This window comes from Eptatretus burgeri, chromosome 1 (genome assembly GCF_056783735.1).
Source record: "Eptatretus burgeri isolate ZD-2024b chromosome 1, Ebu_testis_v1, whole genome shotgun sequence".
Classification (NCBI taxonomy): Eukaryota; Metazoa; Chordata; class Myxini; order Myxiniformes; family Myxinidae; genus Eptatretus; species Eptatretus burgeri.
Genome location: NC_140961.1, coordinates 119370073 through 119392572, shown reverse-complemented (window position 1 = coordinate 119392572; position 22500 = coordinate 119370073). Strand labels below are relative to the sequence as shown.

At 37.1% G+C, this 22500-nt stretch overlaps 1 long non-coding RNA gene across 1 annotated transcript in view; it reads right to left on the bottom strand.

Moving 5' to 3' along the window:
• LOC147035276 (uncharacterized) overlaps positions 1-10652 on the bottom strand; it is a 90835-nt gene extending 80183 nt beyond the window's left edge. The window contains exon 1 of the long non-coding RNA XR_015061943.1: positions 10487-10652. This is a non-coding gene — a long non-coding RNA (uncharacterized LOC147035276). The remainder of the gene's footprint in view (positions 1-10486) is intronic.
• Positions 10653-22500: the final 11848 nt, after the last annotated feature.

The window sequence follows — 22500 nt, the reverse complement described above, 5'->3', positions numbered from 1 at the left end:
TCCACAGCGATGCCAGCTAACCTTCTTCTGCACAACCATCTCCCATGCTGTCCATACTCCTTGCTGAGGTTGACACAGCTTGACCCTTTCTTCTCTCCTCTTCCATACATTTAATATTTTCGATAACCATCTCTCGTCTCCCACCTGCACTCACTTGTGGCCACCGTTTCTGTTCTTTCCAACCAAATCCTTTCCTATCTTTCTGCACTGCCCCAATGATTTCTTCATTTGCAACCTACTCTCTGCATCTTCAAACATCCTCTGAACATCTCACTTAGTTCCCGTTCTTATCTTTGACCCCAGTTCACTGATCACAGAGTCTTTCGAATCTCGAAGCATCATTTGAAATCTGGCTTTCCCAATATTATATTCTTCAGCACGTGACTTAAATGGCAGCTTTATCTTTGAACTTCTGCTGTATAACACCAAACTAGCGTACATTTTTCGCAAACCCAACCATTTCGGCATGTATGAATTTACCATCTTCTCCATCCTCTCCACTCCTCTGAGAGCAATCTCATATATTTGGAGAGGCCATAAGACACGAGGCAACAACCCCAATTGGTAGCACCATATCTTATACCTCCCTGATTTACTTATACAAGATAATCTCTGTTATTCACTTCAACTGTCAGTTGTCATAATGTTTTGGCTCTTCAGTGTATGTGTGTATATATGTATGTACATGACCGATTAAACATGCAAAATAAAGTTTGAAAACTAAAACGTTAAAGATCATGTGGTCTGGCTGCCACATTGGATTTAAGCTAAAAGCTAACACCTATTAAAATCTTCTGTGAAACTGCTAAACCAATTAATACGAAATTTTAGGTATATCATTGAGTACTCTTGGGATAAATGTTTGATAACTAAAACCTCATCGGTTGAGTGGTTTTAGAGCAGAAGATTTTTAAAGGTTTTCCTTTGATCCAATATGGCTGGCTGCCAAACCATGTGTATCTATGATGTCATTGTTAACAAACCTTTTTCCACAGGGGTAATGGACGGTGTATTTGAAATTTTGCATCTACTGGGGAAGTGCTTCCAGAGAAAAATATTTTAAAATGTTTTTGCTTGTTCAACATGGTGGCAATCCATGTAAATGATATCATACGTATCAAACTTCATTCGTCATGGCTCGCAGTTTTGTAAGCTCGATGGAGAAAACACTGCTCACAGTTATAAGTGGCATTTATTGGGATCGACTAGCTATGATAAATATAGTTTGATAAAAATGACAATGGATAGCATTGTCAATGAAACAGGCAGTGTGCGATGACATCGGCTGAGGATGGTATCATTATTGGAATGGGTGGCATATGATGGTATCGTCATGGGATGCCATCATCATTGGAATGGGCATCGTTCGGTACCTTCCATAATTGCTCGCAATTATACACAGCAGTTAGAATTTAATTTAATTTTGTTTATAAAATGAAGACATGTTGGAGTGAGGTTACAATGTGGCAGTGTGGCCATTGTTGGATACAACAAGCAAAGGAGTGATTGAACAACAGAGTAGAGAGAGGAGTGGAGGAAACACAGCAACCTGCCACTAGTACGAGTGTTGAGTTAGGAGCAGTAATGTGAGTAATTAACATAACAAGTATTAACTAGAAAGAGCAATTAGAGATTGCAGACCCTCTCCAGGACTCGTTTTGTGTGGTGTATTTTGTGTGAAAATAAATCGAAGGATGTACAAAATGTAAGGACATTGATAGCAAATTAATGGTCTAAATAGTATAGTTGTATCTCTGTAAAGGTCCAAGCTTTGAAAAGTTGTAAACGTCAAAAGGTGTAAATGAGTCTTAAGGGTTGAAATGGTCAAATGGGATCTAAAGGGTCTGAACGGTGTGAAGATCTAACATGGTCAAAAGGGTAGAGAGGAGTCTCGGGGGTCTTCGGGATTCTGAAAGGTTAAAGAGGATTTAAAGGTTATTGCAGGTCTAGGGGATCTAAAGGGTTTAGTGGGGTCTGTAGGGTCTTATGAGGTCTAAGGGGATCTATAGGGTCTACAGGGTCTCCAAGTTCTGGAAGGTTTTAGGGGTCTAACAGGCTCTATAGAGTCAACAGGGTCTGAAGCACCTTAGTGGTCTTGAGGGTCTTGGGGTTTTTAAAGCATCTTAGGGTTCTAAAGGGTATTTGTAGTCCTGAAGGGTCTTGGGGATATTAAAGGGACTTGGTGTTCTTCGCATTCTGCGGGGTCTAGATGGTATTTGGGGCCCAAGGGGTATCAGAGGGTCTTTGGGGTCTTGACGGTTTTAGCGGTCTAAAATGCTCTTAAGGGTTTTAAGGGCTTTAGGGGTCTAAAGAGTCTTAGGGTTCTAAAGGGGCTAATGGGTCTAATGTAATTAATACAAATACTCACGTTCTGTGCAGCCAAACAGACAAACAAACAAGTAGACAAACAGACAAACGGACCCAAATGCAATACCAACTCCTCTGTTGAGGGTAAAAAGTATTGGCACATAAGATGATGATCATTGTTCATGGTTTTATGCAACAACTCAAAAGGTAAAATGAGTTTGTTCGTTACTCTCATTTCTGTGTGAATTTCATGAAATAGCAGAAAAATGTAACACTCATTGCTAAATATATATCATGACATTTAGGTATAATTCTTCATTGAAAATGCAAAAAAAGGTCGACAAAAATAAACATCACATCTCATATTTGATATAGTCTGGCACCCTACATTTTTGAGTTTGAACTTTTGAGTTTTTCATTTGAAAGTTTGGAGTTTTAACTTTCTGCTCATGGCATCCAAGGCCACCAACTTTCATGTATCACTGACTTCCTCGACTCCCGTATTCAGCGTGTGGCTCTCAATGGAATCCCTTTATCACCTTTCGCTGTCAAGGCTGGAGTGCCCAAAGACAGTGTCCTGGGCCCAGTCTTGTTCCTCATCTTCATCAAGAAATATCATCATTCCAATTCCATGGAAATGCCTTCCGATCTCTTTGCTGATGATATTCCCACTCTGCTGTATCATTTCTCATCCTTCAGACAGGCAGGCAGCACCCTCTTCCCCCTCTACACACCTTGATAGACACAGGAGATGGCCCAACACTTGGAATATGTCTTTCAACCAGGAGAAATGCACACACTCACCTTATCTCTCAGAAAGGACAGTCTGGCAAATCCTCCCATCTACTTTCTAAATAACTTTTTGGCCTCACCATCAGCCATGATCTTTCTTTGGAAGACCATAATTCCTCCAAAGCCAGCTGCCGACAGAATATCCTTCATCGTGCAATTTTAACTTTTGAAAACCTACATGGCCTTCATTTGTTGCTTGATGGAATACTGTTCTCCTCTTTTGGCTGGTGCCTCTGCCTCAGACCTTGCCCTTTAGATGCTGTAGAAAACAAGGCTCTCAAAATCAATGGGATCTCCCATGACGAAGCTAAGTGTTTAGGCCTCTTACTTTTGCATTGCAGACAGGTTGGTGGCCTCTTTGTATTCTACTGTCCTTTTGTTTTGCACCTTCTGCCCTCTCTTGGCTCTGTTCCTCCCGGGTTTCTGCAGGGTGCACACAGTCTGACAATAACCATTTTCTTGTTAAATTCCAAAATACAGGCTCACTGCTTCATCTGCACTCATTTATTCCAGTTTTTTCTCACTTGTGGAACCAATTACCCCAGTCTGTTCAGTTCCATTGTTGCTTTGAAGGCTTCAAGATAGCTGCTCACCACTACTCCATTAATACTCATGATCTCTTGTACCCCAAATGACCACATTCCCAAGCACTCCCTTTTTCAATGTTTTTGTTATTTTTCCCAGTCTTCCTCACCACCTCTTTACATTTGTTAGTTGTCAGTTGGTTTGCTCCTTTTCTACTTCGTCCCCACTTTCCCAATATCTTCTTCCTGTGCTTCATTCAGCTTGTTTGCAGCTTGTTCACCTCACTTGTCCTTCTCCCCCACCCTTTCACCCATGCTTTTATTCTGCTGTTGGTGTTTCTCCCTTTCCACTTCATTCTCTTCGATTATGCTCTAGCTCTTCTATGAGCCTCCATCATGTGTACAAAAAAAAAAACAGTAATAACAAGAGATTTGAGCCCGATTTGACAGAATCATGTGAGAAGTCTTGTGAGGGAACACTGAATATATTTCTGAAAATGCATTTGACTTTGAGTCAAGATCACTCAATTTATGATGAAGTGAAAAAATAATAACAATAATAATCATGACCATAATAAAATAGTATCACAATTAAAGTTGGAATCAGCCCAAAAATATTGAAATAAAGACCAATTTTTTTCCATGACGAATGTAAAACAAATGATAAAAGCAGACCTTACCAAGTTGTTGAAAGGTTTTTGGACTTTTCACTGTTGGTAACAGTTCATGGAATGCAACGCAAACTCCATTCCTTTCGACTTCATTCAAAATCTGATTTAAACCGTTTCGACCAAAATCATCATCAACAGCTACAGCACCAACAAACACCCATTCAAAATGGAGCACCAAGTGGGTGATGGCATTGGCGTGGTGTAAGTCACTGGATATAGTTCTCATGAAATTGGGGAATATCTTCTTGTCACTTAGACATTTGCAGGCTGCTGAAGCACTAATCTATACATGGAAAGAATGATTCTATGAATTCCAAAAACAATGTACAGAATGTACATTATCTTGGACTCGTGATACCTTTTTCTTTGTACAAATCATTTCAGGATTTGAGTAATACTGTGCAGTTCACTTGTGAAGAAAGTAGAGACAGCATATTTTTTGGATGCAAAACTTACACTCAGTAAAAAGTGAGGTAATGGACCTTGTGTTTCAGCCTCATCACAAAGAAAGAGGACAATAAGGAAAGAAATTGATATTGGGTCAGGGAGGCCATGAAAACAAGTCAGGGAATAACCAAACAGTAAGAGAAAAGAGAGATAAAGGGATGAAACAATGTAGTGAGAAGAGGATTTGGCAGGAGGGTAAATGGGAGTAAATCCTGATGGTGGCTGGCTTAGGACATGAGTCTTGAGTTTGAGCCCCTGTCTGCTGTTGAATTAACACCAGGTGGGGTTGACTCAGCCAGTCATCCCTCAGAGGTCCACGAAATGAGTACCAATGAGTAGGGGATATATGGGCTTTGTGAGGCACCCATGCAAATGAATGGGAAAATGGGAAAAACTCTTTGAATTGATTCCCAAAAACCCCTCAACTGGATTCTAATTCCTCCCCCTCCCATACAAATGTATAGGCTAACCTTTTTTTAAAACCCCTTAAAAAAACCTCAAACAGGAGAATGATTTTCTCCCATACAAGCTCATGTTAATTTGAGACTGTCTCAGGGCCCAAAAAACCTTCTACAAATGTAGAGGCTAATTTTTTTGAAAACCCCTTAAAAAACCCCAAACAGGAGTCTAATTCCTCCCATACAAATTAATAGGGAGAACTCTCTATCTCAAGGCTCATTCAGTTAAAACAGGAGAATAATTTTCTCTCCCCCTCTGGCACTCAGTACATGGGGTCAAAAGAAGAGATCGATCTCTGCCGCCATTCCTTACAACATTCAAAGAGTCGAGTATATTCGATTAATCAGATAGATATGTAGAGGGACATCACCACTTTTTGATCACCATCGAGTAGGAATATTTAATTTATTTCCCCATTTTACGAAACCAAAGGTTTGGTGCTTGAAGAAATAAAATATTTTCAGAATACTCGTGCTGTGAAAATGAGTCATACTGCCTCAAGTCATTTCCCGTGTGGACACACGCCCTGGAAATTCCAAGATTAGGTAATTCCACTTCCTCAAAGTTGCCTTAAAAGTCGACTCACGTCTGAATGCTTTATAATTTTTCTCATTTGTTCTATTGAGAAACAACGGAAACATGAACTATATTTAATCTGATGAAGAGAGTCCTGAATCATCTGGGAAAGAACATTGGTAAGTTTGTGTATGCTTTCTCTGAGAATGACAGTGATGCAACTGACTATTAATTAAATCACTGTATGATTAATTATTATTATTATTATTATTATTATTTTCCTAACAGTCTATCTTCATCGCCAATCGCGTCTGTGGAGAAAGATTTATTTGAATTAAACAACGAATGGATACAGATGGACAATGTTATTCAAGAGATTTATTCCTTTCGTCTTCAATTGCAAGGAATCATTACTGACTGGGAAGCATTATTGGCACCTCCTCCAATCTTAAAAGGCCCGACTTCAAGGTGAGAAATAAGCACGTGAATGTTGGCGTGTGTTTGTGTTGTTTGTTTTTTTTTTTTTTTTTTTTTTTTTTTTCTCTTTTTCTCTCTCTCTCTCTCTCTCTCTCTCTCTCTCTCTCTCTCTCTCTCTCTCTCTCTCTCTCTCTCTCTCTCTCTCTCTCTCTCTCTCTCTCTCTCTCTCTCTCTCTCTCTCTCTCTCTCTCTCTCTCTCTCTCTCTCTCTCTCTCTCTATATATATATATATATATATATATATATATATATATATATATATATATATATATATATATATATATATATATATATATATATATATATATATATATATATATATATCTCTTCTCTCTCTCTCTCTCTCTCTCTCTCTCTCTCTCTCTCTCTCTCTCTCTCTCTCTCTCTCTCTCTCTCTCTCTCTCTCTCTCTCTCTCTCTCTCTCTCTCTCTCTCTCTCTCTATATATCTGTCTCTGTCCATTTCTCTATCTGTCTCTGTCCATTTCTCTATCTGTCTCTGTCCATTTCTCTATCTGTCTCTGTCCATTTCTCTATCTGTCTCTGCTTGTCTCTATATCTCTCCTGAGTTTTAACAAAGTTTTTTTCAGTTTAAACACCTGTCTGGATGAACCAAGCACACATGTTAATCGTCTGCAGGAATCTGACCTGACACTCAAGACATCTGAAGCAGACTGCTTGGAAATATCATCTATTTTTACAACTGAATTTTTAATATTATCAATGTTGATTAATTATACTTGTTTTTCTTATAATTATCTGTTTCTTAACTACAAGAAAAGAATCAAGGAGATTTAAAGAAGGGTGGGTGGAGGGGAGGGGTAGGTACCCTCCCCCAACGACCCATCACCCGCTCATCCTGCCCCCCTCCCCTCCCCGTGTGTGTGTGGGGAAGGGTGGGGAGTGGGATGAGGGAGGTGGTGGGTCAAAGGTTTGGGTGCACATAGGGGATGAGGGGTGGAGCTTGTGTGGGCGGGGCTTGTGTGGACGGGGCTTCTGTGGGTGGGGTTTATGTGTGTGGGGCTTGTGTGGGCGGGGTTTATATGGTAGGGGTTTATGTGGTTGGGGCTTGTGTTGGCAGGGTTTATGTGGACAGGGTTTATGTGGGAGGGGTTTATGTGGATGAGGATTCTGTGGATGAGGTTTTTGTGGATAGATGGATGGGTGGATAGATGGGTGGATGGATGGATGTGCGGGTGGAGCTTGTATCGATGGGTGGAACTTGTGTGGATGGGTGGATAATTTTTTTAATTAAATAAACATGTTGTGAGTGGGGAACTAATTAACTAATCACTAATTATGTGAATATGATGAATGTGAGTGGAGCTTGTGTGGGGTTTGTGTGTGTGGAACTTGTGTGGGTGGAGTCAAAAAGGGGTGCAGTCAAAAAAATTTAAATTCATCTTTGTCTTTGCAATTCCTGTGAATAAAATGAACCTAAAATCTGTTCCCCTTCTAAATCATATACTTTATAAGTCCAAGGAACTGTATCTATCACATCAACAATTTAAAAAACTTTATTCGTCCACCGCTTTGTATAACCCTTTTCAAAATGAGATTTCCATCTATATATTCTGACATTATCACCAACTTTGAACTTCGGCTTTTTGACATTAATCTCTTTTTCATATTTTAATTTTGTAAATGTTTCTGATGGCTTCATATTCGTTGATGTGTGAATCATGTCATCCTACTTATCCAGATGACCATTGTTGTGAACCGAGTTGTGTGAATTATTTCTATAGTCTCTCTTTTAAGGTACGATTAAAGCGTTTAATAACAACGGCTTTTCCTTCATTAAAGGTACTGTATAATGTAATACTGTTATTTTTTAGAAAATTCATAAATGTCTTGTTATAAAACTATCGACCCTCATCAGTCCACAATTTTTTAGGTTTTCTCTTACTTTTATTAAATATCTGTTGAAAGACTAACATAAGAGTATTAAATGTTTTGTTTTTTTATAGTGACAACCCACGCATACCCACTCCTCAAATCGATAACGGTTAAAGTATACTTGTACGCTTATCATTATTGAGTTCAATCAAATCAGCGGACCAGATATAATCAACTTCCTTGGAATAAATCTTCCTTCTACGAAACTTTGTGAATATTGGTTTATGTAATTCATCAGCTAATTGTTCTTCAGTCTTAATGACATCATTAGAGCTTAAAAGTTTTTGAATTTCCAAGCCCAAGTTACAATTTAATACTGATCATCTTCTTCAAGATGAACCTATCAACTTTTTCTCTCAACGTTGGATTTTGTATCAGAGACAATTTATACAACATTTCTCTATCAGCTTCATGCTTTTCTTCAAAAGTTGTGGTATGCCCATAATTAATATCATGCCTCATGCACACTTCATCTGCCCTATTGATGGGTTTATTCCATGGTTTTGGATTGTCTACCTCATCTAATCTATTATCCAAGTTTGTGCCCGGAGAAAGAATACCTTGGTAGATGTAATTCCCCTGGTATTCCAGTAGTTGTTAATTTACTTCCTGATAAAAACTTTTGTATATCTCCTCCGAGTTTATGTTTGGAGATAAATTGATTTTTTTTTGGAACCAGACACCGACCATATACCTTTTTGTATAACCCTATTATTTTTGCTTTTAAAATATGAGATATTTTTAGCATCAGTTTTCTTTTTACATTTGAGACAAAACTCATTTATTTGAGAGAAAAATTCCTACAGAGTGCAAAAACCTTTTTAGTTTCCAACATCCACATTTGAATCTTAATTTTTAAAACATAAATAATCCTTAGAAACGTCTTTACTCTCTCCTCCATTTATTTAAGAAAAAAATGAAAAACTTTAAGTAAAGTCAATATCTTTCCGCTGAAAACGATGTCAATAGTCTTGTCGAAAATATTTCCAATAGACTTGTCAATTCTTTCTTTTCCTCCTAGGTGCGTGAGATTAATTTATTTTCTGTAATACCCCAATCGTTCTTTAATCTCACTGGTTTCCATATTTTTATATTTATTTATTCTCTCTCTCTTTCCTCTCTCTTCTCTCTCTACTCTCTCTCCTCCTTCTCCCTCTTCTCCTTTTCCTCCTCTTCTTCTGTCTCAGTTTCTTCAACTCCTTCCTCGTCCCTTACTATCCATGAATCACTTACACCCCATAGAATATCATACATATATTTATCGGGATTTCTTGTTATTCCTGTATCCAAATTTTTTTTTTTTACAACAGGAAACCAATAAAAAAAAATTGGAATTTCTAAAAGAGCCTTACATTTTCTTAACTTCATAATTTTTTCATTATTTAACATTTTCATTAAATCCAAAGTTGTTGGTTTATCACTATCAGTATGAAGCCAATCTTTTATTGAAAATACCTCATTCTAATGTTGTAGAACATATTTATTAAAATACCGAATGCCCTTTTCTTGAAGGTATGCTTGGACAGAAATGAAAATTTTCTTGACACCGTCTTGCTGTCATTTATGTATTAGAAATATATGACAGAATAATATTATGACATAAAACACCTCCTCATCTTCCCATAGTTAAATCATTTTGTATTTCCTTACTTATTATATATAATACCGTTTTTTTTTGCTTTCATGATATAAACTAGTGCAAAACCATTATTATATTTACCCTTATTAAATTCTTTTATTTGTTATTTACTAATCATGCTTCCACAAAACTCATTCTGTATACCAACAGGATAATATTCTTCGATACAAGACTGATTTAATTGTTCCAGGTCTTCTAGATCAATTTTAAATGACCAATTATACCCTAAATCATTCATATCATACCCCCATTGTGCTATCCTCATACAAACGATACGCCCTTCTTTATAAAAATTTATTTCAATTGGAACTGTTCTTCAATTGGAATTTGACTTCCGGTTCCGGTTTTAGAGGAGCGAGAGGTCTCCTTTGGGGCTCCCTGTTGACGTTCTCAAAGCTAAGTTTCCGGTTGTTATTTGTCCCGTTTTAACTGTTTAATTTTCTCACCTACATGTTACTGTGTGTTGCTAGTTCGGTTTTGTTTCAAAAATCGTGCTATTTTGTGAGTATTTTTGTCGACGTTCTTACCTGTGCTTGAGGCCTAGGCCTAGGCTTGAGGCCTACCGGTTCCACTCGGTGTTCGATCGTTTTTTTTTTATTTTTTATTTTTCTACCCATTACCTTCAATTTCTATCCTCCCCATTACCTTCAATTTTGATCCTCCCCACTTTCCAAACATCCCCCATTCTCCCAACTCATCTCTTTCTTATCTCTCAAAAAATAAAAATAAAAAATAAAAAAACCCACAACAACACGCTCACCTTCTCCTGATTCTGCTTATTCTTCTTCTTCTTCCTCTTAACTTCCTCCTCGTCTTCTTCCTCGATTTTTTTTTTTTTTTACACTTCCATGACCTAATCTGTTGAACTCTCTCATATATTAATATTAACAACAAAATATATATATATATTTATATATATATATATATATATATATATATATATATATATATATATATATATATATATATATATATATATATATATATATACCCAACAACAACAACACGCTCACCTTCTCCCGATTCTGCTTCTTCTTCTTCCTCTTAACTTCCTCCTCGTCTTCTTCCTCTTTTTTTTTTTTTTTTTTACACTTCCATGACCTAATCTGTTGAACTCTCTCGTACATTATTTTTAACTACAAAAACGATCTTATAATGCTTCATCTTCCTCTCTCACACATGTGGTACTCTTTACTGTTTCACAATGCACTACTCTTCTGCTATTTTAACAGACTGCTCTCATTTCGACCTCTCCTTCATTCCTTGCCTAACAAATCCAACTATTACAGCACTTCTTCTCTCCTTGCTCTGAATTCGCCTTCATTGCATCCATCAAGAATTGTGTTAAATCGCATCTCTGACCTAAAACTTTTAAAAACCACAGTTTGCCATGGATACTCGCTTTCCATCAAACATTCTTTTTTTCCAACTTCAGTGCCAACTCACCCCCCTCACCCCTCACTCTCACTCTCAAAGCAACCATCCCACTCTTCTCCCTCTAAGCCTCCCTCTCACCTCTCTCAAAAATCCCCCCTCACCTTTCTCCCACCTTTCATCCCCCTCACTCTTCCTTCTCAAAGTTGCCCCCCTCTCATCCACCAACCTGCCTCCCTCTACTGCCCTCTCACCTCCATCTCTTCACTCCACCTCCTCAAATCCTCAACTGCCTTCTTCCTTGTCTCTTGTCCCCCTCTCCCCCAGCACCACAGAGCCTTTTCTCCTCCTCATTCGGCCCCCTCCCCTCGCTGTTCTGCAATACCCCACACTCCTTCAGCAACCCTCCTTACCTGCCCCCTCATCCCTTGTCCTACCCTCCCCCTCCCCCTCCACCTCCTGCACCCAACACCTGCTCCCCTTCCTCTTCATTAAAAGTGTGGACCTCAAATATCCGGGGCCTTCGCTCAAACCTTTCAGATCTTTCCATACAGGTTGCCACTGACAAACCAGACATTATCTGCCTAACAGAAACTTTCCTCTCCCAAGACGTGTCTGACTCCCAAGTATCTCTCCCTGGCTACTCCCTCTTACGGTATGACAGACCTGAGCCTCGTCCTGGTGGAGGTGTTGCTCTCTTCATCAAAGACTCTATTCCTCACTCTCCATGCACTGCTCTCACTCCCCCACACCCCCAGGAATACCTCTGGCTTCGGCTTCCCCTCCACTCCCACCTCATGTTTATAGGTGTACTGTACCGTCCACCGAACAGTGATGACTCCATCTACACCTCACTATCCGAAAACATGGACCATCTTCTATCTTCTCATCCAAACTCTCTCTTCCTCTTATGTGGTGACTTCAATTGTCATCACGCCAGTTGGCTCGGTGTGGGTACCTCTCTGAGCTGCCATGGCACCTCAGCAAAAGCTTTCTGCGACTCATTGGGACTGACTCAATCGGTCAACTTCCCGACCCGGATCTCAACCAATGGTACTCCATCTCTTCTGGATCTGATTTTGACAAATTTCCCTGACAATATCTGCTGCCCTTCCTTCGCTCCAATTGGTTCTTCTGACCACATCCTTGTCAAAGTGGACATCTCTCTGGCTGTTATCAGAGAACCACCTCACCGCCGTCGAGTCTGGCATTTCACTCAAGCCGACTGGCAGGGTCTCCAAGCAGCCATCAAACTGACAGACTGGTCTCCTATCACTACTTTCTCAAACATCAACTCATCCTGGGAATTCTTTCAAAGAAACTTGCTCTCCCTCATGCACAGATTTATCCCCTCTCGTGTTCAGTTGTCTTACCCTTCCTCCCGCCCTTGGTTTACTGAAGCTTGTGGTGAGGCAGTTGTCCTGAAACAACTTGCCTTTGCCTCATGGAAAGCAAACCCAACTGAGGGCAATCTCAGTTCTTTCCACAAAGCTCGGAACAAGTGTGTATCTACCCTCAGGAGAGCCAGAAAACAACATCTTTCTCATCTCAAGTCTGAACTCTCAAACCTCTCTCCCTCCTCAAAATCCTGGTGGCATTTAATCAAATCTGTTTCTGGTGTATGTTCCCCCTCCATCCCCTCCCTTACCTCAAATGGCCGCACTGCTGATTCCACACGTGATAAAGCTGAATGTCTAAACTCGGTGTTTGCAGCTAAATCTTGTGTCCTAAACCCATCACTATCTCTACCCACTTTACCCAGTCGCACCCAACTGTCCCTGGACTCTGTATCCTTTTCTCCTGACAAGGTGGAGAGCTTGCTTTCAAACCTCGAGTCAGATTCTGCAACCGGTCCAGATGGCATCAGCCCACGTGTCCTCAAAGCCTGCTCTTCTGCTCTTGCTCACCCACTCTCTGTTCTATTCACCCTCTCATTTGCCCAAGGTCATCTGCCATCTGCTTGGAAATCTGCTAACATCACTGCCCTGCGTAAAAAAGGTGCAAAAACAGATCCCTGTAACTACAGACCAATCAGCCTTCTCCCAATCATCAGCAAGGTGATGGAATCCATCATCGCCTCAGATATGAAATCCTTCCTCTTCTCCAATGGCTTGATTTCCAATCATCAATTTGGTTTCAAACCAGGTCACTCTACCCTGGATATGCTGCTTCTGCTCTCCCATCAATGGATGGAGGTCCTCAATGCCAGACAGGAAATCCAAGCCGTATCCCTGGACATATCACGTGCTTTTGACACAGTCTGGCACCCTGCCCTACTCGCCAAACTCTCTTCCCATGGTATTCAAGGCCATCTCCACTCATGGCTCGCAGACTTCCTCTCCTGTCGCAGTCAACGTGTGGCCCTAAATGGAGTTCTTTCATCCCCTCTTCCTGTGCAGGCTGGAGTTCCTCGAGGTAGCGTTCTGGGCCCTGTTCTTTTTCTGGTTTTCATCAATGAACTCTCGGACTCTCTGGAAAATCCTCTATTTCTCTTTGCCGACGACTCCACCCTCTGCCGTACCATCTGTCATCCCTCAGACCGGCAAGCAGCAGCTTCTTCACTCACTGCAGATCTGGATAAAATCACAAACTGGTCCAACACATGGAACATGTCTTTCAATCCAGACAAATCTCACACTCTCACTATGTCTCTTCGAAAGGACCGTTTACAAACCCCCCCCCCCATCCACTTTCTCAACAATCCTCTGGAAGAAGTCTTTTCTTTCAAGCTTCTAGGTCTCACTATCTGCCATGACCTTTCCTGGGAAAGTCACATTTCCAACCTCGCCTCAAAAGCCAGTCGCTGACTGGGAATCCTCCGTCATGCTAAGTCCTTCCTCGGCCCTCTTGAGCTCCTGACCACTTACAAAGCTTTTGTCTGTAGCCTGATGGAGTACTGCTCTCCCCTCTGGGCTAGTGCTCCTTCCTCCCACCTTTCTCGGCTTCACGCTGTCGAAACCAGGCCATTTAAGATCATCGGCATCTCCCGCAATGAAGCTGAGTCTTTGGGCCTCTCACTCAATCACCGCAGGTTGGTCGGTGGTCTTTCTGTCTTCTACCGCCTCCTCTCCAGCCTTGCCCCCCCTGCTCTCTCTGCGATTTGTCCCCACCACATTTCCACAGGGCGCTCAAGGTCCGCCAACAACCCCCTTCTGGTAAAACTACCAAAATCACGAATCACTGCTCATCTTCACTCTTTCATTGCTCTTTTTTCCCGCCTTTGGAATAAACTTCCTCACTCTATTCTTTCCCATTCTTCCCTCCAGGCTTTCAAAACAGCTGTTCACCACCACCTCTTATCTTCCCCCATCCAAATCCTCGATCTTTTCTACCCCCGATAATCCACCCAAGCCCACTTCCTTCATTTCTCCTGCTTTCCTTCCTGAAAGTCCCTGAAATGTCCATCTTCTCTTCGCCATGTTTCCCGTCCCATCCCCATCCCTCTCCCTTCCACAGTTCACTAATGTGTCTGTTCCCCACTGTTTTGTCCCTTCCACTCCCGCCCCTCTTGTCTCATGCCTCCTTGCTGTGAGTTGTGTGTTAGCTCTCATACGAGCCTCGACCAAGTTATACAAAAAAAAACAAACTGTGAATTCTGTATGACCTGGATGTAAAATCAACACTTCTGTATCTTTGGAATACATGGCCGTTTTATTGAAGGATATATATTGTGATAAATCACTTAATCTCACCAAGTCATTCGCGTCAGTCGTGCTTGGATAATTTATGAATTTATAAGCATTTTTCATGTTAATATTTTTGTTATACTATATTTCTGTCGTTCAGCCTGTGCCTTTCTGTAATAATTTGATAAATCAATATCCAGTTCATGGGATACACCAAAGATACAACCATCTTTACCAACATAAGTCATTTACATTAGATTAACAATAATGTCAGAAAATTTTTTTATTTTTGTTGAGTTGAAATAACACATATAGACATAATTGACCACAACACTTGGAATTTAATTATTGGACTTGAAATGTTTGATAAACACCATTCTGTAAGAATTTTATGACTTCAACAGGTGGTGGAAGACCAAAACTATCAAAATAATATTTATCTTGACCATTAAAAATAAAAACCCAATGAGATCCTTTCCCACTATTATCTTCTAAGTTAATAATAATATTCTTTGTATGTTTAGGCACGTTTGTTTATTCATCTCTCATACAAATAACCACATTATGAATTTTTAACTACTTACAATATTTGACAAGGTGTAAATTTGATGTTGTATTCTTTCCAAATTCTTTAAACCACTCAGCAATGCTCATTTATTTATAAGAAAGATATAATCCATTACCCCTTTTAGTTAATTTTACACCTGCTTGTGCGATAGAAGAAAGCATATCTCCAACTAACAATCTCGCTTTATCAGGCAGACTTTCAAGTTTTTCATCAAAATCTACAATTACACCACTTCCAATAATTTGTTTCTCCAACTCTTTGTTATGTCTTTCCAATTCATTTTAAGCCCTGAGTTGAGCCTTCCTTTCGTTGGCAGTTTTCACCGCTGTTGAAATACAACCCATCAATGCTCCAACAGCAATGAAACCAGCAAATAAAGGAATTAGAAATGGGAGAAATCCCCCACTCTTCTCTGTTATTGAATATTTTTTCAACATTGGTTTTGTCATTTTAATTTTAATTGATCCAGTATCGTTCAAGATTTTAACCTGTTCTCTTGTGATCAAAACATCAATTCTCACTGCTCCTTTTCTCTGAATTGTATAAACGTTAATCGTACAAGGCTTTTGATTTTGAACACAAGATGATACTTTATGAAGCATGACTTGATTAACGTCTTTCGCAGTTGGTACTTTACCACTCATTTATTTTCCAAAAAATTATGTGAGACTTATCATAACACCATTATCTGTATTAATCTGTAATTCTGTTTCTTCCAAAAGCAAACAATATGTATCAACTTATTCACTCTCTCCTCTTTCAATGAATAGGGAAGTATCCACTCGAATCGACTTTATAGTTTCCGTTTGAGCACTCAGGTCAAAGGCATAGATTGTATACACACTATTAAATGCTGTCATATCCAAAATAGGTTCTTTATTTCCATTACTTTCACACACCTTTTGGTAAGACTTGTATTCTTCAGCAAAATCATTTTTTCCCAATTAATTTCCAATCTATCTCGTGAATAAAATGTTCTATCGAGAGAAACACGAAGTTGTTTCACCTTTGCATTATCACTCAATGCATTATTCCTATCTGTAGCGGTATCACCATCTGGTTTTAAAAAAAAGATCCACAGATATCGTGGCTTTCCTGCCAGAACACCCAAATTCCACGTGTAATGTTGTTTGGTTTAGTTTAACGTGTTGACATCTTCTTTTGAGGTATGATACACTGAGTGGTTTCTTTGAGCTCAATCTTCTGTTCAACATCTCTTCTGTTTTAAGATTAGGAGTATATTCACTAATATACCAACTAATTTCATCAATTACAAATTTATTCAGGGTACCAAAAGCACGAGCAACACCAAAAAGTAATCTATTTTTATTATCATTCCTTTGTAGTTGAAATCTAATTTTAAGACATAACAGAACTTTATCATGATCACAAAATCCAAATATACCTTTAAGAGGAACTGCCACAGAAAAACTATTAACTGCTTTTGTATCATCATTATACATTCCTTTCTTTTGTGTATATCCAGGGCCTGTGTTTGTTCCTGTTGACATATCAGGAATAAAACCATCAACAGCCTCCTTTCCCATTCTGTCACCGAATTAACATCGTGTAAATTTCAGATACAGCAGAGACATAATCAACAGCTTCAACTTCTTGTGTTAAATGTATAAACGAACACTATCAAACATTTTCCAGAAGAAATCATTGACAAGTGTAGTGTTTGTGTAATTCCCAGCATTAGTGAATTTAAATTTACACAACAAGAAACTTTCAGATAGATTCAAATAAGTTTGTTGATAATTTATTTCAAAACTTTTTGTACCATTTGCATTCCATTGTTCCAGTTATTGCATTTACCTTGAAGTAATCTTATTTTTTAGTGGAGTTTGAGATGATAATGGTATCATCCAAATCATAGATACTATCAATTGCTTCCATACTTGTATTAGTTGAGGAAAAAAGATGTTAAAACCTTTGAAACCCTGACCCAAGTATTTGAATTGTTTTCTGTCGTTCTTGGGGAGACAACTGAGTTTTGCCTTTCTTAATTTCTTAAATTGCTTGTAATTTATGAGATTCCTTTTGGGCATCTGTTATACTCTTTATAGCACCCGAAACATTTCCCACAGCAGAAGCAGTTGAACCAATTAGGTCTTTATGTTTGAGAATAGTTGAACTGATACCCATTAGATTATCAATTATCCCATCTCCTCAAAATTGATGTCGGACACCCCTTTGTACCCCATATCATAATTGAGTTCAATCAAACCAGCGGACTAGATATAATCAACTTCCTTGGAATAAACCTTCCTTCTCTGAAACTTTGTGAATATTGGTTTATGTAATTCATCAGCGAATTGTTCTTCAGTCTTAATGACATCATTAGAGCCGATAAGTCTTTTGAATTTCCAAGCCCAAGTTTCAATTTAGTACTGATCATCTTCTTCACGATGAACCTATCAACTTTTTCTCACAAGGTTGGATTTTGTATCAGAGACAAATTATACAACATTTCTCTATCGGATTCATGCTTTTCTTCCAAAGTTGTGGTATGCCCACAATCAATATCATGCCTCATGCACACTTCATCGACCCTATTGATGGGTTTACTCCATGGTTTAGGATTGTCTACCTCATCTAATCTTTTATCCAAGTTTGTGCCTGGACCACAGAAAGAATATCCTGGTAGATCTAATTCTCCTGGTATTCCAGTAGTTGTAAATTTACTTCCTGATAAAAACTTTTGCATATCTCCTCTGAGTTTGTGTTTGGAGATTAATTGATTTTTTTCTATATAGTTTCTTTAACATTTAATATATTCTCCTATTTCTTATAATGTTTAACCCTTTCAGGATTCCATAGTGGAGGATGTAAGTGAGCAAGAACAGACAATAGAAAACATTTAAATATCTTTGTTTTGAATATTCACAACCACTTTCTTAAGTTTTATCTCTTTTGGTAAATCAATATAAGAAGCTTGAAGAGGATCTGATTTTTAGATGTGTATATCTCAAAAGATTATTTTTGTGATAATAAATCCACTACCGACTACAGTGTTTTCAACATCTTGTTCTTGTCTCTGGAGATCATCGTAAACATCACCTCTTACAAAATCTTGAAATGATGAGACAATGTGAGGGTTTGTTCTCATATAGGGAGTAGTTTCATCGTCTTGTCTTACCATTTTCAATTTTACTCCCATATAAAACTTAAATGTTTTCATTTCAGTTAATGTGTTTTTAATTATAGTTTCAAAACTTAGTTTAACCATATCAACAGCTTCCATAATTAAAGATGGTCCAGGATCTAGAAAAAGAAACAATCTTATTTTTATATGCCCTTTAAATGCCCCATCAGTATTTTCAATGGAGAATTTAACTTCCCTTTTTTCATTGTTCTCGTGCTTGCGTGATTGAAGGTGTTTATTAAAAAATTTTTTAAAGAATATCATTACCACATCTATCACAATGTTTTGTTTCTTGGTCTAGTGGAGATATTTGTCTGAAAAGATTGAATGTGTGGTTGTTGGTTTTTAAGGTGTTTTTTATAATATTTATATTCATGATTACAAACATCGCAGTACATTGTATTCACCATATTTATATCGTTTCTAAACGATATAGTTTCTAATATCCCAAGACCACCAGATTTTAGTTTCTTTAACTCAGTCTTCCAATGTGAATATTTTGTTGTACCAAGAGATACCTCCTCAAATATTTGACCTTCATTCCTCAATCGCATATGCATGTAAAGTGATAATCTTCACCTTCTACTTCTCCAGGTCTTTTTGCTATAGTTGTTGTTGATACAATGCGTATCACGGAGTGTTTTTTAAGTAAATTTACAATATTCTCATTTATACTATACAAGAACCTTGATTTATGAAAGTTTTTTCCAGAAGCAGATTTACCCACAATATCTATATACATAATTGTTTTAAAAACAAAACATATATCCCTTAATATCTAATCTTGTTTCATAACAATATATTGATATTTTTCAGTAGTGTGCTTCATGTAATGCACAAATTCTTTTTCACTGCGTAATGAAGAACAATTGTCTCTCCAAAAATTGCTTATATCTGTTGAATTTAACTTGAATAAAATAAAAGCATTAGCATTGTTTCTTATGGAACGACGAGGAAGTTGAAAGTATGATTGACTAAGATAAATACAATTAAAAGAAGAATGTCTCCCTCTTGTGTAGTAGCTGTCCATTACAGTTTGTTTTCTCTCATTAACACAATCATAAAAAATAACGAGGTTCTTTTTTGATTTATCCAAATCTTGGGGAGAAGCTATATCATCCGTATTATCACCAAGAATACAAGTTAGCAGTTTTGATTTCTTTTTATATCTATGTGTATCACAAAATATTTGTATTATATCTTCAATGTTGAAATCATTTACATTGTTTTGAAGTTTAAATAAACTGATTTTATCTTGTTTTTGAAGACCAGCATTAAAACTTTGTGAGAGTAGTTGATACTCTGGTTGAAAACTCGACTTTGTGAAAATTATTAAATTATCATAATCTAAAAAGTTGGGAGTAAGGAGCATCTTTAAAAGTAAGCAGGTTTTTCCACATCTGCTTGAACCAACTATGAGATATCTTAATGAATTTGAGAGATTTTCATGGTTGTTAAATTTTATCTTATTTTCCCAAATGGGTAAAAAAATCATTCATTTATATATTTGGAAAACAGTTTATTGAATGTATTATTTGCTTTTTTAGAAACTCTATGTTTTATCCTAAGTTCAGGTTTAATTTCAAGATAATCAATTATTTTATTTATAAATATCTTATGTTGATATTTCCCTGAAAATGGTAATCTTGAATAATATATAACAACAATCCTTTGAACATTTCTCGAATGTGTTCAGTTTCTTCCATTATAAGGAAAGGTGTGTTATCACCCTCATACTTTACATTCATTTCTCTAATCAATCTGGTAAAGTAATTCATTTTTGGTGTAAATCTCAAAGAATTATTTTCCTTTTTATATTTTTTATTATCATAAATTAGAAGATAATCACAGAATAAACATTGTTTGGAGGCTTTTGACTCTGTGTTTAATCCCTGTCTTTCACACCCAGGACAATTCTCAAGTTTGTCATATGGAGAATCAGGGAAGTCAAGAGGCTCAAAATCTTGCATATTTATAAAGTAAAACTTTACTTAAACTGAAATTCATCTTTGGAATCATCTATAAAACTACTTTCATAACTATCGTTTCAACAAAAACTCTCAGTATCATAACTGTCATTTGTTCACTAACTCTCGGTATCGTAATCACTCTCATAATCTTCAAAATCTTCAGTTGAATCATGACTCATATTTAATTAGTCGAAAAAACATTACCATCTATACCAATATACTTTTTTTCATGACCAGATTCAACGACTACATTTTTTATATTAAAGGTAATTTTAAAATGATCCTGAACTAGTCTTGAACGAAATGTCATTTCCCCTGATATATTAACATCCTTTATTTCATCAGGATTTACATCTTTAGGGTTGTTGAAAAAAAATACTAATTTCTCCTTGCATATTACAGAGGGTCTTATCTTTTCATTCTAAAGCTTCATCCATAAGGTTTTTATTTTTTGATACTTTTTCTTGTTTCATTGCTTTTTCTAGTTTTGAATATGTTGCCAGAAGGAGAGGAGAAACTTTTGTTAGTGATACTTTCATTGATGTTCTTCCAGGTATACTAAAAGCCCTTCCACTGAAGGAAATTGAAGAACTCATATTATTTACCATAAATGTTTTTATCCAATAGTTGTTATATTTTTCTTTGTTCAATTTTCCATCCTTGACATATTTGTCAATATCTTTTACAAATGAAGGGATTGATTGAAACTTGTCTTTTGTGTCTTGAAACATTGTATTTATTAAGTGAAAAAAGTTGGAGGCTAAATTTGTTTTAAGCAGAGAATCACCTATAAATTACACTAAATTTTCATCAAGAACATTTTATTTTATGCAAAGTTTTACGATATAAATATGGTGAATACAACGTTCTCCGATGCTTGTAATCATAAATAGAAATATTATAACAAACACCTTCAAACCAACAAACACACATTCAATCTTTTCAAACAAATATCTCCACCAGACCAAGAAACAAAACATTGTGATGGAAGTGATAATGATATTCTTCAATTTTTTTTTTTTATAATAAACACCATCAATCACGCAAACACAAGAACAATGAAAAAAGGGAAGTTAAATTCTCCATTGAAAACATTGATGGGGCATTAGAAGTGCATATAAAAAATAAGATTTCTTCTTTTTCAAGACCCTGGACCATCTTCAACATGGAAGCTGTTGATATGGTGAAACAAAGTATTGAAACTATAATTAAAAACACATTAAGTGAAATGAAAACATTAAGTTTTATATGGGAGTGAAATTGAAAATGGTAAGACAATACGATGAAAATACTCCCTATATGAGAACAAACCCTCACTTTATCTCATCATTTCAAGTTTTTGTAAGATGTGATGTTTACGATGATCTGCAAAGACAAGAACAAGATGTTAATAACACTGTAGTAGGTAGTGGATTTACTATCACAAAAATAATCTTTTTAGATATACACATCTTAAAATCAGATCCTCTTCAAGCTTCTTCTTATATTGATTTACCAAAAGAGATAAAACTGAAGAAAGAGGTTGTTAATATTCAAAACAAGATAATAAATGTTTTCTATGGTCTGTTCTTGCTCACTTACATCATTCACAATGGAATCCTAAAAGGGTTAAACATTATAAGAAATGCGAGAATACATTATATGTTAAAGATTTTAAAAGTTTCCAATGTCATTAAGAGTATTCCTAAATTTGAGAAAATGAATAATCTATCTGTTAATGTATATGGTTTAACGGATGCAAATTAAGTTCAGATATTAAAAATTTCAACCAACTATAAAAATGATAAAACCCACATTGACCTTCTCCACTTTACTTCAGAGGAAAAATCACATTATGCTTTCATCAAAAAATTTTCAACATTAACCAAATCACAAATATATAAGAGAAAATGTAAAACATATCCTTGAAAGAGATGTCTCAACTCCTTTCACACAAAAGAACGATTAAATCAACTTTCACAATATTGCAGTAATCATATATCAACCGTAATCAATTTGCCAATAGCAGTTTCAAACATATCCTTCAAAATTTTAACAAATCTATAAAACATCCGTTTGTGATATATGCTGATTTTGAAAGTATCCTTG